This window comes from Lygodium microphyllum, chromosome 22, assembly GCF_053477565.2.
Source record: "Lygodium microphyllum isolate KBCC chromosome 22, Lygodium_microphyllum_v1.1.10, whole genome shotgun sequence".
Classification (NCBI taxonomy): domain Eukaryota; kingdom Viridiplantae; phylum Streptophyta; class Polypodiopsida; order Schizaeales; family Lygodiaceae; genus Lygodium; species Lygodium microphyllum.
In genome coordinates this window covers 74006758-74018379 of record NC_141156.1, presented here as the reverse complement: position 1 = coordinate 74018379, position 11622 = coordinate 74006758, and the positions used below count along the sequence as shown (strand labels likewise).

The 11622-nt window shown below is 36.9% G+C and overlaps 1 pseudogene; it reads right to left on the bottom strand.

The window, feature by feature from the left end:
- Positions 1–342: 342 nt before the first annotated feature.
- Positions 343–1026, bottom strand: LOC148017292 (uncharacterized; annotated as a pseudogene).
- Positions 1027–11622: the final 10596 nt, after the last annotated feature.

Sequence of the window (11622 nt, the reverse complement as noted above, 5' to 3'; positions counted from 1 at the left end):
AATAAGATCTAAAATAGACTTAAGTAATTTTTGCATAGCTAGCTCAAACTTTTCATTATGATAAGTATTCTTACACACTAGATTACAATAGCTCCTTTAAAAAATTATCCTTACAAATACTCTCTTTAATACTATTTTAGAAAAATATTTACTTACATAGATTTTTTAAACCAAACATACTTGGTACCTTGTGTAAAAAATTAAAAAACTAAAGACATAGTTTCTTTAAGTAATATCACCAAAGAAAGAAATAATTGTAAATGCTAATGGAAGTGACTTCTTAAGAAAAAAATCAAAATTACATCAATGTGTCTTCCCTGATGAAAGGAGAAGGAATGGATTTTAAACACCTGAAGTAGCCTTTAATTTCTCTTTCATAACTAGACTTGTTATATCTTGGCTTGATTCTTCAATGCCCTTGGGTGGTACTTCAAGAACTTAAACTTCAATAGGAGGAACCTCTTTGAAACTTGAATTTTGTTTGGCACTCTCATGGACCCGCCACAATTGTACTTCAACCTCTCTTTTCTCTTGAGTGTTGTAAACCACTGCAATAGTCTTCATGTGATTTACCAATGCCACCTTAGATGCAAGTCCACTTGCATATACATCAAATACAACCTCATGAGCATCATTGAATTCTTTGATTATAGTTCCCATAACTTTCATTTTCTTTCTCAAAATAGCCTTTGCAATCCTCTGGTCTTCTTCAATGTCTTCATCATTGCACTCCTTGTCCAAGCCTTCAAATTCCAAAATGAAAGAGTTGTTGACATTTTTTATATATCATTCAAATTTGATGACGCTTTTCTCCATGGTCACTAATGTCAAAACCACAAAAGAATCTATAGATCCAAAATCAAAGGTTCTATCCATTGGTAGGAAGTCAACACTACTAACTAGCATGTGATACTTGCAAGAAATGATTTCAAGAGCATTTTCCAAATTTGCCATTTGTTTTCAATCAAGAAATGATAACAACATGAATTGTTTAGGTTAACATGTCATTTCTAGTAGAGTGGATACAACCTTTCTAAACTTTATAGAGTTCAATTTCATTCCCTCAACCCCATGTGCTGCATTTAGAACAACAACCCCAATGGTAATTGGATCTCTATAAACAATATGCATAAGATCAAAGGTTTCTAGATTGCATGTGACAACATATACATGCCAAGGAGAAGTAGTGGGGATTGAAGAGGATTTTTCTTTTTTCCAATTAGAAAGTTCACAATATCTTTTGCTCCATTTGGTAGGGACTCTCCATCAGCTCTACATTGTCGTGCCGCTACGCGCGCACAGTTTAAAAAAGTCTAGAGTATGGCTTTCTTATTGATATAAAGAGAGAATGCCATGTTTGTCATTAATGTCAGCGTACGTAGTGTAGATGGTTCAAAAATACTAAATTTTTGGACAAGTTTAGCCAATTTTTGATATTTTAGATATTATCCCTTATAAATATCCAAAAACTTTAGATAGCTTCTAGAATAGAATGACATATAAAAGAAAGTAGATAGCTTTCAACCATTTTTGGGAGGATTTTATGTAAAAAGAAGGATTGGCAAAATTAGGTGACGTGAGATCGTAGTTTTCAGGGAGTGAGAACAACACTCCAAACTAGGAGATGGAGTGATTCGGCAGAATTCTAGCTAGGTGTCATTGTATTTTACCCCCTTGTCGGAGCCAATGGAACCATGAGATTGATCGTCTGAGGAGCATAGAGGAAGGTATTGTTTTATGCATGTTTTTGTCTACAAGAGATTTATCTTCTCATAATGGAGAAATAAATTGACAAGCTTTACCTCTGTGAGTATTCTTTTACATCTTGTATTTCCTTAAACCCCTTCTCTTCCATCTACTCCTCTCCTTGAATCTCCCTTCACCCTGTTGTCTCTTACCCGCATGGTAGACTTTCGACCCCAAACGCTCTGATAGTGGTGAACCTAATGTAAAAGTTGACAGCAGATGTGTAAAGATGGGGGATTCTACAAGTTCAAGAGGTGGTGATGCTTTACAACAGATGATTGCTTTGTTACAACAACGACAACAACAACAATTGTTGTTACAACAACAGATGAAAACTCGGTAGGGCAAGAAGCAGAAAGAATTGATTTCTTAGTTGTGAATGCATTGTAGGTAGTGGGATAAGGGTCAAAATTTTTCAGCCTTCATTCAATTCTATGAAGAGAAGATGTTGCTTCATGGGGTACCGCAGTATACATGGAGTCTGTATTTCTCCTGTTTGGCCATGCATACATTGCATGATCGGATTAATGAGTTATATAGAAGAGAAGTTGATTAGGTAGCTTTTAAGAAAGCTTTGAGAGAAGAGTTTTTCTTGGAATATGTAGGATTAGTAACTAAAAATACATTTATAGATTGGATTGAAAAGCCCAATAAAGGATTAACTGCTATAGCTTTGCTCCATGAATTTGAAATTCAGTATACATAGTTGGATACGGATGAGCAACAATCATTGGAGAGTCAAAAAATTAATTTGTTTCTGAAGGCTATAGATATTGCCTTGCAAGAGAAGCTAATTGATCGTTTAGAAGATGTCTCTTCTAAAACAGGACTAAAATCAAATTGGGCTAATGTAACTGAGGCAGTGCATATGTTGGTAAAAAGAGAGCGGATGAAATTAAGATGGGGTAGAGGCATCACACTTGCCACTGCTAAATGAGGCTGAAGTTGCAGCCACCAAGGCAACTGTGGCTATGGCAAAACAACCAGCTATACCTGTTGGTCTAGCTCTTAAAGGTGATGTTGTGGATGAAGTAATAAAAATCATATATGATTTGAGGCTAAATTTGACAGAAATCCATACAAATGTGAAAAATTTAGATGCTAAGGTAGAAGAGAAGGCTCACACAAGAGCCTAAAGGCCATACAAACAAGGATACAAGAGGAGATGCATTTGGTGTGATAGTTTATAGCATGAAAAGCGAGACTGTACAGCCTATCGTAAAGAAGTGAAAGTGAGAAGAAGGATACAAAAGGAGATGCATTTGGTGTGATAGTTTATAGCATGAAAAGCGAGACTGTACAACCTATCGTGAAGCGGAAGTGAAAAGGTTAGTATTTTGAAAATATGAAAAAATACATGCAATAGAAGCTGGTCTTCCAATAGAGCCAAATTTTGGAAGTGGTGGCATGTAGAAGAGGTTGGAAGAGATGGGTGCAAGTACAACATTTGTTGCCATAGATGCAGCCACATATGGGTTGAGAATTGAAAGGACTGATGAAGCTCATAAAGAAGGCATGGCTGAAGCAAAATTTCGCATTTGGATGCAAGCATTAGATTGCATGGAAAAGGGAAAAACAACAAAGTTTGAATTAGCTGATGCAAGTCAGAGTATACGAGGGAAAACAGGATGGAGTGCACGAGTGGATTCATTTTCAACCTATGCTTATTTGGCTGAGGTTCATAATCAAGAAGCTCTTGTGGAAGAAAAGAGAAGAAGAGATGAGGACATTGCTGGTTCTTTCTCTTCGGGTCCATCTAAACGCATAACACGAAGTAAAATGGAGCAATAGAAAGAGGCTGAAAATGCCATACTTGAGCATGTTATGGAGGATGCATCTCAAGAGAAGAAACTGAGAAGGGAAGAAAAGGAGCAAGTAGCCAAGTTACAATCGGACTTTGAGACTGCCACAAACCTTTAAAAAGTCTTTGAAGATCACATACTTGGTAGTAGAGTGGAATTTACACTTGGCAAAGTTCTTGGAATTGCAAAGCGTGAATTTCATGATGCAATCATTAATATGCTGTAACGAAAAAGAAGTTTGATGGTGAATTTTTGCAAGCGTTGATGCAGGTTGACAGAGACATAGAGAAACATCTTCAGAGAGAATATGATGATGCATGTAATGTTGTTTCGGAACACACCGATGCTAAAAATGGGTTAAATGGGAGTGTAGATAGCAAGCTTGTGGGGCTGAAAATGGCATTACGGGCAGCACTAAGCATAGAGAGAAGGTTTTGTATAACGGAGATATCCATCAACAAGCACATAAAGAAGAAGATGCTCATTTTATTCCAAGCAATCATTATTCACAAATGCATTGGGCTCATGCTACAATAGAGACAATTGTTAAAGTGAAAGAAAGAGAGATGCCTTGCATAGCTCTCTTGGATCATGGTTCTGAAATCAATGTGATGCCACGCAACTTGTATGAGAATGGAGGTTGGCCGATTGATGTAGATCTCCAGGATGATGCATGCGAGTAGTAAATAGTTCATTAGGGGAACTTTATGCGGCTTGTCCGAATGTACCTGTGACTATGGGAGTTCCTCGGGATGAATATCATTTTTTTGTAGAGGATTCATGTAGTTCTTCGATGATTTTGGGGCTCCGGTAAGTTACTCATGAATATATGTGTGCATCATGTGGATTAAAAATAATATATTTCTAAAAGACCATTTTTATATATATTTTTACATACAAAAGCGTGTAATATAAAGGGGTTATTTATAGATTGAATAGAAAAGGGTTATGTTTTATTCAAGAAAATTTTATAGATAAGGATATTTATAAGTAGTCCTTGAATGCACGTGATGTAGAGGATATACATATAGTAACTTCCCTGAGTTTTGGAGTAGCCCTATATTTTGGAATCAAGGCTGAAAGCAAAAGCCTTGGATGATGGATCTTTATATGCTTGGGTTCAAAGTAAAGATAATATAAAGGTGATACATGTTCTCACTATTTGTGTGAATCATCCCCGCAATCAGGATAGGCTACAGGATAATCCCATGCCACCTAATGCACGAGAGTTTAAGGGTTTTTTGATAGCACTGTTGTAAGTGGAGGCTATGGCAATGCCTTTAGGAAGATAATTATGCCTCCAAGAAAGGGGGAAAATGTGTTTATGTCTGGATTGCAGAAATGGATATCATGTAGTCTTGGCAGTTTTAAGAATATTTCAACCATGTGCAAGGCTGAAAAGACATGAGCTATATGAGTGACACAACAATTGTACGATCATAAGTATGATTGGATGTGTGCATCTTGTTTGGATTGTATGTGTGTGGGTTGTGTTATCTAGTGATTTGTTCTCTTAGTAAGGTTTTCCAATTTAGGCAATCCATTACAACTCTCAATGCATAAGCATGAATTAAAATGTTTCAAATACTAATGTTGTGAATCACGATCAAATTGAACCTCTAAATGGCAATCTAGGTCCCAATCTTGAGGCACTTCTAGCCCAACATAACCAATAAGGAGCCACAATGAATTTAGATTGAGACACAGATTAAAACATGGATTCTAACCATGAAATAGTTCAACCACCCCAATCCAAGAATGCTAATGTCAAACTTTCACTCCATTTGAGAAAGAAGCCCTTGAAGAGAGATGCATGCTATATTGAGTCAGACTCCCATAGCCACAAGATCTACCACCCCAATTCACCTGGCTGAAGAAAAGTGATAGAGTCATTGTTTTGCTTGGAGCCAAGCATAGGTACATCTAATGAACCTATTGAGGGAGTAGCCAAGATCAAGGAAATAAATGTTCTTGAGGTTCCAACCCCCTATATATCCTTGATGACCTCAATAGGGAGGATGAGGCATGTCTTGTGGAATTTCTCAAGGAGTACATGGATATATTCTCTTGGAACTACTCAGATTTGAAAGAAGTTCCATCCCATGTCCTAACTCACACAATTCTACTCAAGCAAGATGCTAAGCCTACAAAACATTGACCTTATCTAATGAATCTATACTATGCACATCACGTCAAGGAGAAAATTTTGAGAAACTACAAAATGCGTGATTCATCTCTGAAATTGAGCATACCGATTAGATATCCCAAATTGTTATAGTATTAAAGAAAAATGTTAATATCCAAGTGTACATTAACTACAAAAAACTAAATGCAGCTACCATGAGGGATTACTATCCCCTCCCTTACACTAACTATATGATAGAGAGAAAAGCACGAAAGGAGGCATATAGCTTCCTAGATAAATTATCAAGGTACAACTAGGTTCAAGTTCACCCAACGGATCTTCCTTACAATAGCTTCTGTGACAGAACAATGAATTTTTGCATATATGCTCATGCCATTCAGGTTGACTAATGCACCTGTAACGTTCCCAAAGATTCATGTGTACCATTTTCAAGTACATGCTTACAAAATGTTTTGAGGTATCTATCGATGATTTATGCATCCACTTCAGTTGGGAGGATCATCTCAAGAAACTTGGACGTCTTTGAAAGGTGTTGGTAATATAATATGCCCTAAACTCTCTCAGATGTTAGTTTTGGGTAAAGCACGATATCATCCTAGCCTAAAATCTTTCACTCATTGTCCAAGATTCCCAATTGCTACCTTCTCGATGGAGTCTAGGCCATATCTTAGTTCTAGTGTGGCTAGTCAATCGAAAAGATCAACTAAGCAAGGCCTCAATCCTGAGTAGGAAAAGGAGTAGTTATCATGAGGGTCTGCAATTATCACACCCTATTTTCTTATTCTCATTTCTCCCTAAATCATCCTTTTTTCTTTAGGTATAGTACTATGCCCACCATTCTTAGCATCACTATCATCATATTCCCCTTCTCCTTATCCACCTCCACCTCTTTTACAATTTTATTTTTTTGAATGGAAGTTTCTATGTCATGTGGAAACTCTTTGATTGTATCTCTGCCATTGAAAAAGGAGATATAGTTAAGCGTACCAAATCCATTGTTGATGTTCCCATAGGACAAGCTATGCTAGGTTGCATAGTAGATGCACTAGGAGTACTTATTGATAGTTTAGGTGGGCATCCTTTAAGTTATCTATAGCTAATAAATTTGAAGCTAGCATTGTATATATGCAATGAGGCCTACTCTTGATTTGGATCCCTAAAATCTAATTTAGTCCTAAATGCTCACTTATGAAGCTAATAACTACTATACACAGAAGCTATTGTACGAGATGCAATGAGGAGGGAGGTAACAAAGAGAGAGAGAGAGAGAGAGAGAGAGAGAGAGAGAGAGAGAGAGAGAGAGAGAGAGAGAGAGAGAGAGAGAGAGAGAGAGCTTTAAGTCCATGAGCACACAAATAAGAAAAAATATCAATCTAGATTAATGTTGTATCCAAAAATGGCATTGCAACAAACAATACTAAGGTGAGGATTATTATAAACTTACCACCCCCTCTAGTATTAATGGAATGCAGTGTTTCCTTGGACACATAGGGTACTATCATCACTTTGTGATTAACTATGCAACTATCACTTAACCATTGCACAAGCTACTAGTTACATGGGAGTGAGGAGTGTCATGTATTCTATGAACCTTAAATAAGACTCTCATGATAACACCAATCTTACGAGCTTAAGACAGGTCGATCACTTTTCACATACATAGAGATGCCTCTAAAGTTGCAATTGGGGCGGTATTGTGCCAAATTGGTAAACACAGTATGGATTTCCCCATAAGCTTCGCTGGTCAACATCTCATTAAAGTGGAAATGAATTATTCAACTATTGAATAAGCAAGCTTAGCTATGGTGATACATTTTCAAGAAATTTTGCCATTATTTATTGGCTACACCCTTCACCTTTTTTGTGGACCATAAGCTTCGTTATATATTGTAAAAAAACCCCATGCTATTGGATGTAATGCTAGATGGCTTCTCTTATTTTCTAGAATTTTATTTTTCCATTGTGACACAAAATAAAAAACAACATTTCATGGTTGGTCACCTTTCACGACTAACCAGTGGTGAGAAGGTCACAGGAGTTGATGACTAACTCCTTAATACTCACTTATTTCACATTATCTAGGAAGCTTAGCTCTTAAAAGTTGACTTCACACCCCATTCAGTTGAAGACATAGTACACATTCTGCAACATGGATTTCTAGAATACCCAATCAAGAAAGCTCACCTCAGTTTCCTTCTAATCAAAACATGACCACATCAATTATTTGTCGGCCAATTGTATTGCCTAGGACACACGGTGGCCTTCTTAAGAGATGTGTGTGTGAGAATGAGATGGAGGCCATAGTCGAAGAGGTGCATGGTGGTATCACAAGAGGACACTTTGATGCAACCAACATGACCTAGAAGGTGCTTCAAGATCAACTTTCGTGGCCTATGCTATTCAAGGATGCTAGTTGATTTGTTAAATATTGTGATGAGTGCTAATGTATCAAAATTTCCACCCCACAATGATAAAATGGAGCTCACACCACTTATTGCCTGCCAATGTTTTTGAAAAGTGGGATATAGATATTATGAAACCAAATAGCCTAATTGCTCAGTCATCACAAGCTCGATTCATTATCCTTGCAAGAAACTACATGACTAAATGGGCAAAAGCATGGGCTACTTGTAAAAATGACGCACAAACCACTAACTAGTTTCTTTAGAAACAAGTCATCTCACGATTTGGCTGTTCCATAGAAATAGTCACTGATCAAGGGTCACACTTCCTCAATGAGATAATCCACCTCCTTCTATCCACATTCCTTGTCATCCAATCTAAAATCCAGCCCATACTATCCTTAAGGAAATGGGCAAGGTAAAGCTACCAACAAAGTCCTCATCAATGTCTTAACCAAAACCATTTCAGCTTCATGCTCAGATTGGGTCGCAAACTCATGGTAGCTCTTTGGACATATCACATAGCTTATAAGTCTTTCACTAATCACCCTATTTCAATTGGCATACCATATGAATCCCCTCATGCTTTTGGAATTCTTGATCCCTAGCATATGCATTTCTATTGAAGAATAATGGTATGGCACTAAAGCATGTAAAATTTTCTTACTTGAGTTCGAATGGTTGATTGAGATATGATTGCTAGCCACTCATGCCATACTTAAAAAAGGACTAGTACGTAAAGCGAGGTTTGACAAGCATGTCAAACAATGCTCTTTGATAAGGGAAATTTTTTCTTTATCAATGGTTGTCTTGTTTCTTCGACCACCAAGAAACAAGGTTGTGTTGCTTTTTCCACTATAGAAGCTAAATATGTAGTTGCATCTTTAGTGGCTCAATAGTTAGTATACCTTCGACAAGTTCTATAGATATTGGCCATCCTCTTCTCTCCACCCAATACACCACTTCAATGTGATAAGTAAAGTGCTATTAGTCTTCCTAAAGACTATGTTCAACTAAACAAGTCTAAACATATTACATTGCATTATCATTATAGTTGGATATGAAGTAAGGAAATGCATAAACATGATTGAACATTTTTTAAGTGATCAGATGACTACAAATATATTCACCAAAGGACTTAATGAAGCATGCTTCACTTTACTGTGATTGGAACTTTGAGTTGTCGCAACTTCAATATTTTGGAATTAATCTATTATGACATTGTAATGCCATTCTACATACTCTCGGGTAAGTTACTCATGAATATATGTGTGCATCACATGGGTTCAAAATAATGTATTTTTAAAATACCATTTTTATACATTTTTTACATACAGAAGGGTGTAATATAAAGGGATGATTTACAGATTGAATAAAAAAGGGATATGTTTTATTCATGAAAAAATCACAGATAAGGATATTTATAAATAGGCCTTGAACGCATGTGATGTAGAGGATATACATATAGTACCTTCCTTGAGTACATACTCCTTGTAGCCACCATACACTTTACACATGCACAGACATCTCAGATCTCTTGGTCATCTTTGTACATACATATTTTTTTTCATTTCACATGCACAAACTCCCTTTACATGCACACAATAATCCTTCTTGATCATATTTGTACATTTGTATATAGAAGCTTGGGTTTCTCCCTTCCCCAAGGGTTTTTTCATCTACAGTTAGAGACCTTTATTTGAGTGGGGATGTTGTACCTTTATATAGCTCATCCTATCTAGACTAGGTCTCACCTATATATATGTAGATAATCAATATGATATAGTATTTGGGAGTGTACATGGTGTGTCTCTTCTTTCTCTCTCACATTGTCGAAAGGGTTTTAGTCGAAAGGTTGTATCCATTGGGATTAGAGATAGAAGGAAGTAGAGAATAGGAGATGGAAGAGAATAAAAAAATAGACAAGAGGTAAATACGATAAAGACAAAGCACAATGAATTGAATCACTATGTATTGATAGAACTTGAAATCTCTTGTTTGGTACTACTCAGAAGAAATCTCCAAGCATTAGATCTCTTGGAGCTCCCTCGTAGACTAGAAATGTGCATCAAAAATTAACTTCTTCTCTGCTACTCGGTACCCAAATCTAATGGTTCCGTTGGCTCTGGAAGGGGGGTAAAACTCCTATGACACTTGGTCAGAAGTCTCCCAGATCACTCCTTCTTCTTCTAGCTCAAAGTGCTATTTGCTGCCTGTCCACTATGATCACAACGTACACGATTTCACCAATCTTTTCTTTTTCATGAAAAATCTAAAACTAGCTGAAAAAGTCACTTCCTTTTTGCATGCCACCCTATTCTTGAAGTTTTCCTAGCTTTTTAGGATATTTACAATAAATAATATCTAAAATATAAAAATAAGTTAAAATTCTCTAAAAATCTAGTATTTTTGGGTCATCTATGCCATTGACACTAGCACTAATAGCTCAGATAACATTGACTCTCTAGATTAATAAGAAAGTTTGATGATGATGCACTTCAGAGTTTTTCACACTGTGTCCACGTAGTGGCATGACATCCACCCTCTCTGAATCTACACATTCTCTGAGTTTTTCACCAGATTCTGAGTCCTTGATGCCAGGAGGCATATTCCACGGTGGATTCCGTGCCACGGTGGATTCTGTGAGGTTTTACGGTCGATTCCATAAACTTTGATGACCGGGGCTCATACACAAAGTGGATTCTTTGTGCGAGAAGTTGATGGGGACGCCTGTCCTTTTCGGGCATTTCATTAATTTAGTGTGTACATGGGTGATTCCATAGCGGGTGATTCCGCAAAATACATATTAAATTAATAAACGTTTATGAGTTTAGAGTGCGCACTCGTAATAAATTAAGGTTAGGATTTATTTCTAACTAGTTGATTTATTTTTGTAGCTGAAGACTGCTAGGTATTCACTTTTGTTAGTTTAATTGTATTATTTTAGTAACGATTGTGAATGCTTCAGTTGATGTGTAGAGATAGCAGCAGTGGCGGAGGAAAGCATTGGAGTTTAGCGAGTATTCGACCTATGGATTATATTTTGATAGGCGCCACGCCTATATTTTGTTATGTCTATTGAGGCATCGATTATTGATTATTATTTTGTATGCGCTTATGCGCACGGATATGTTATTTCTATTTGGGACATTGTGTTGGGCGTGTCAGACTCTATGGGCACCGTCCATTATCTTTATTTCCTATTTTTGTAAAAGCAAACTCAAAAGCTAAAAGCTTGTCATATTTTTGTAAATTGGGCTATTATTGAGCATGAAGATGGAAATATACATAAAATACATGCTTTGTGAAGCGTTCACACAAGGCATGGGGGGAGATTGAACCCAATTGGTCTCTGGCTCTTGTCGTTCATGCTTTTTACATTGTAATTTGTGCAAAAAGGTAGAGTTCATTGTTCTTGGAGACCTTCCGGGATTCACTACGTGAGCATACAGCGACCGATCTGCGCACCAGTGGTATCAGAGCGGAGCTGAGATCAAGAGCTTCCAATCGCTACCCATCTCGTGCG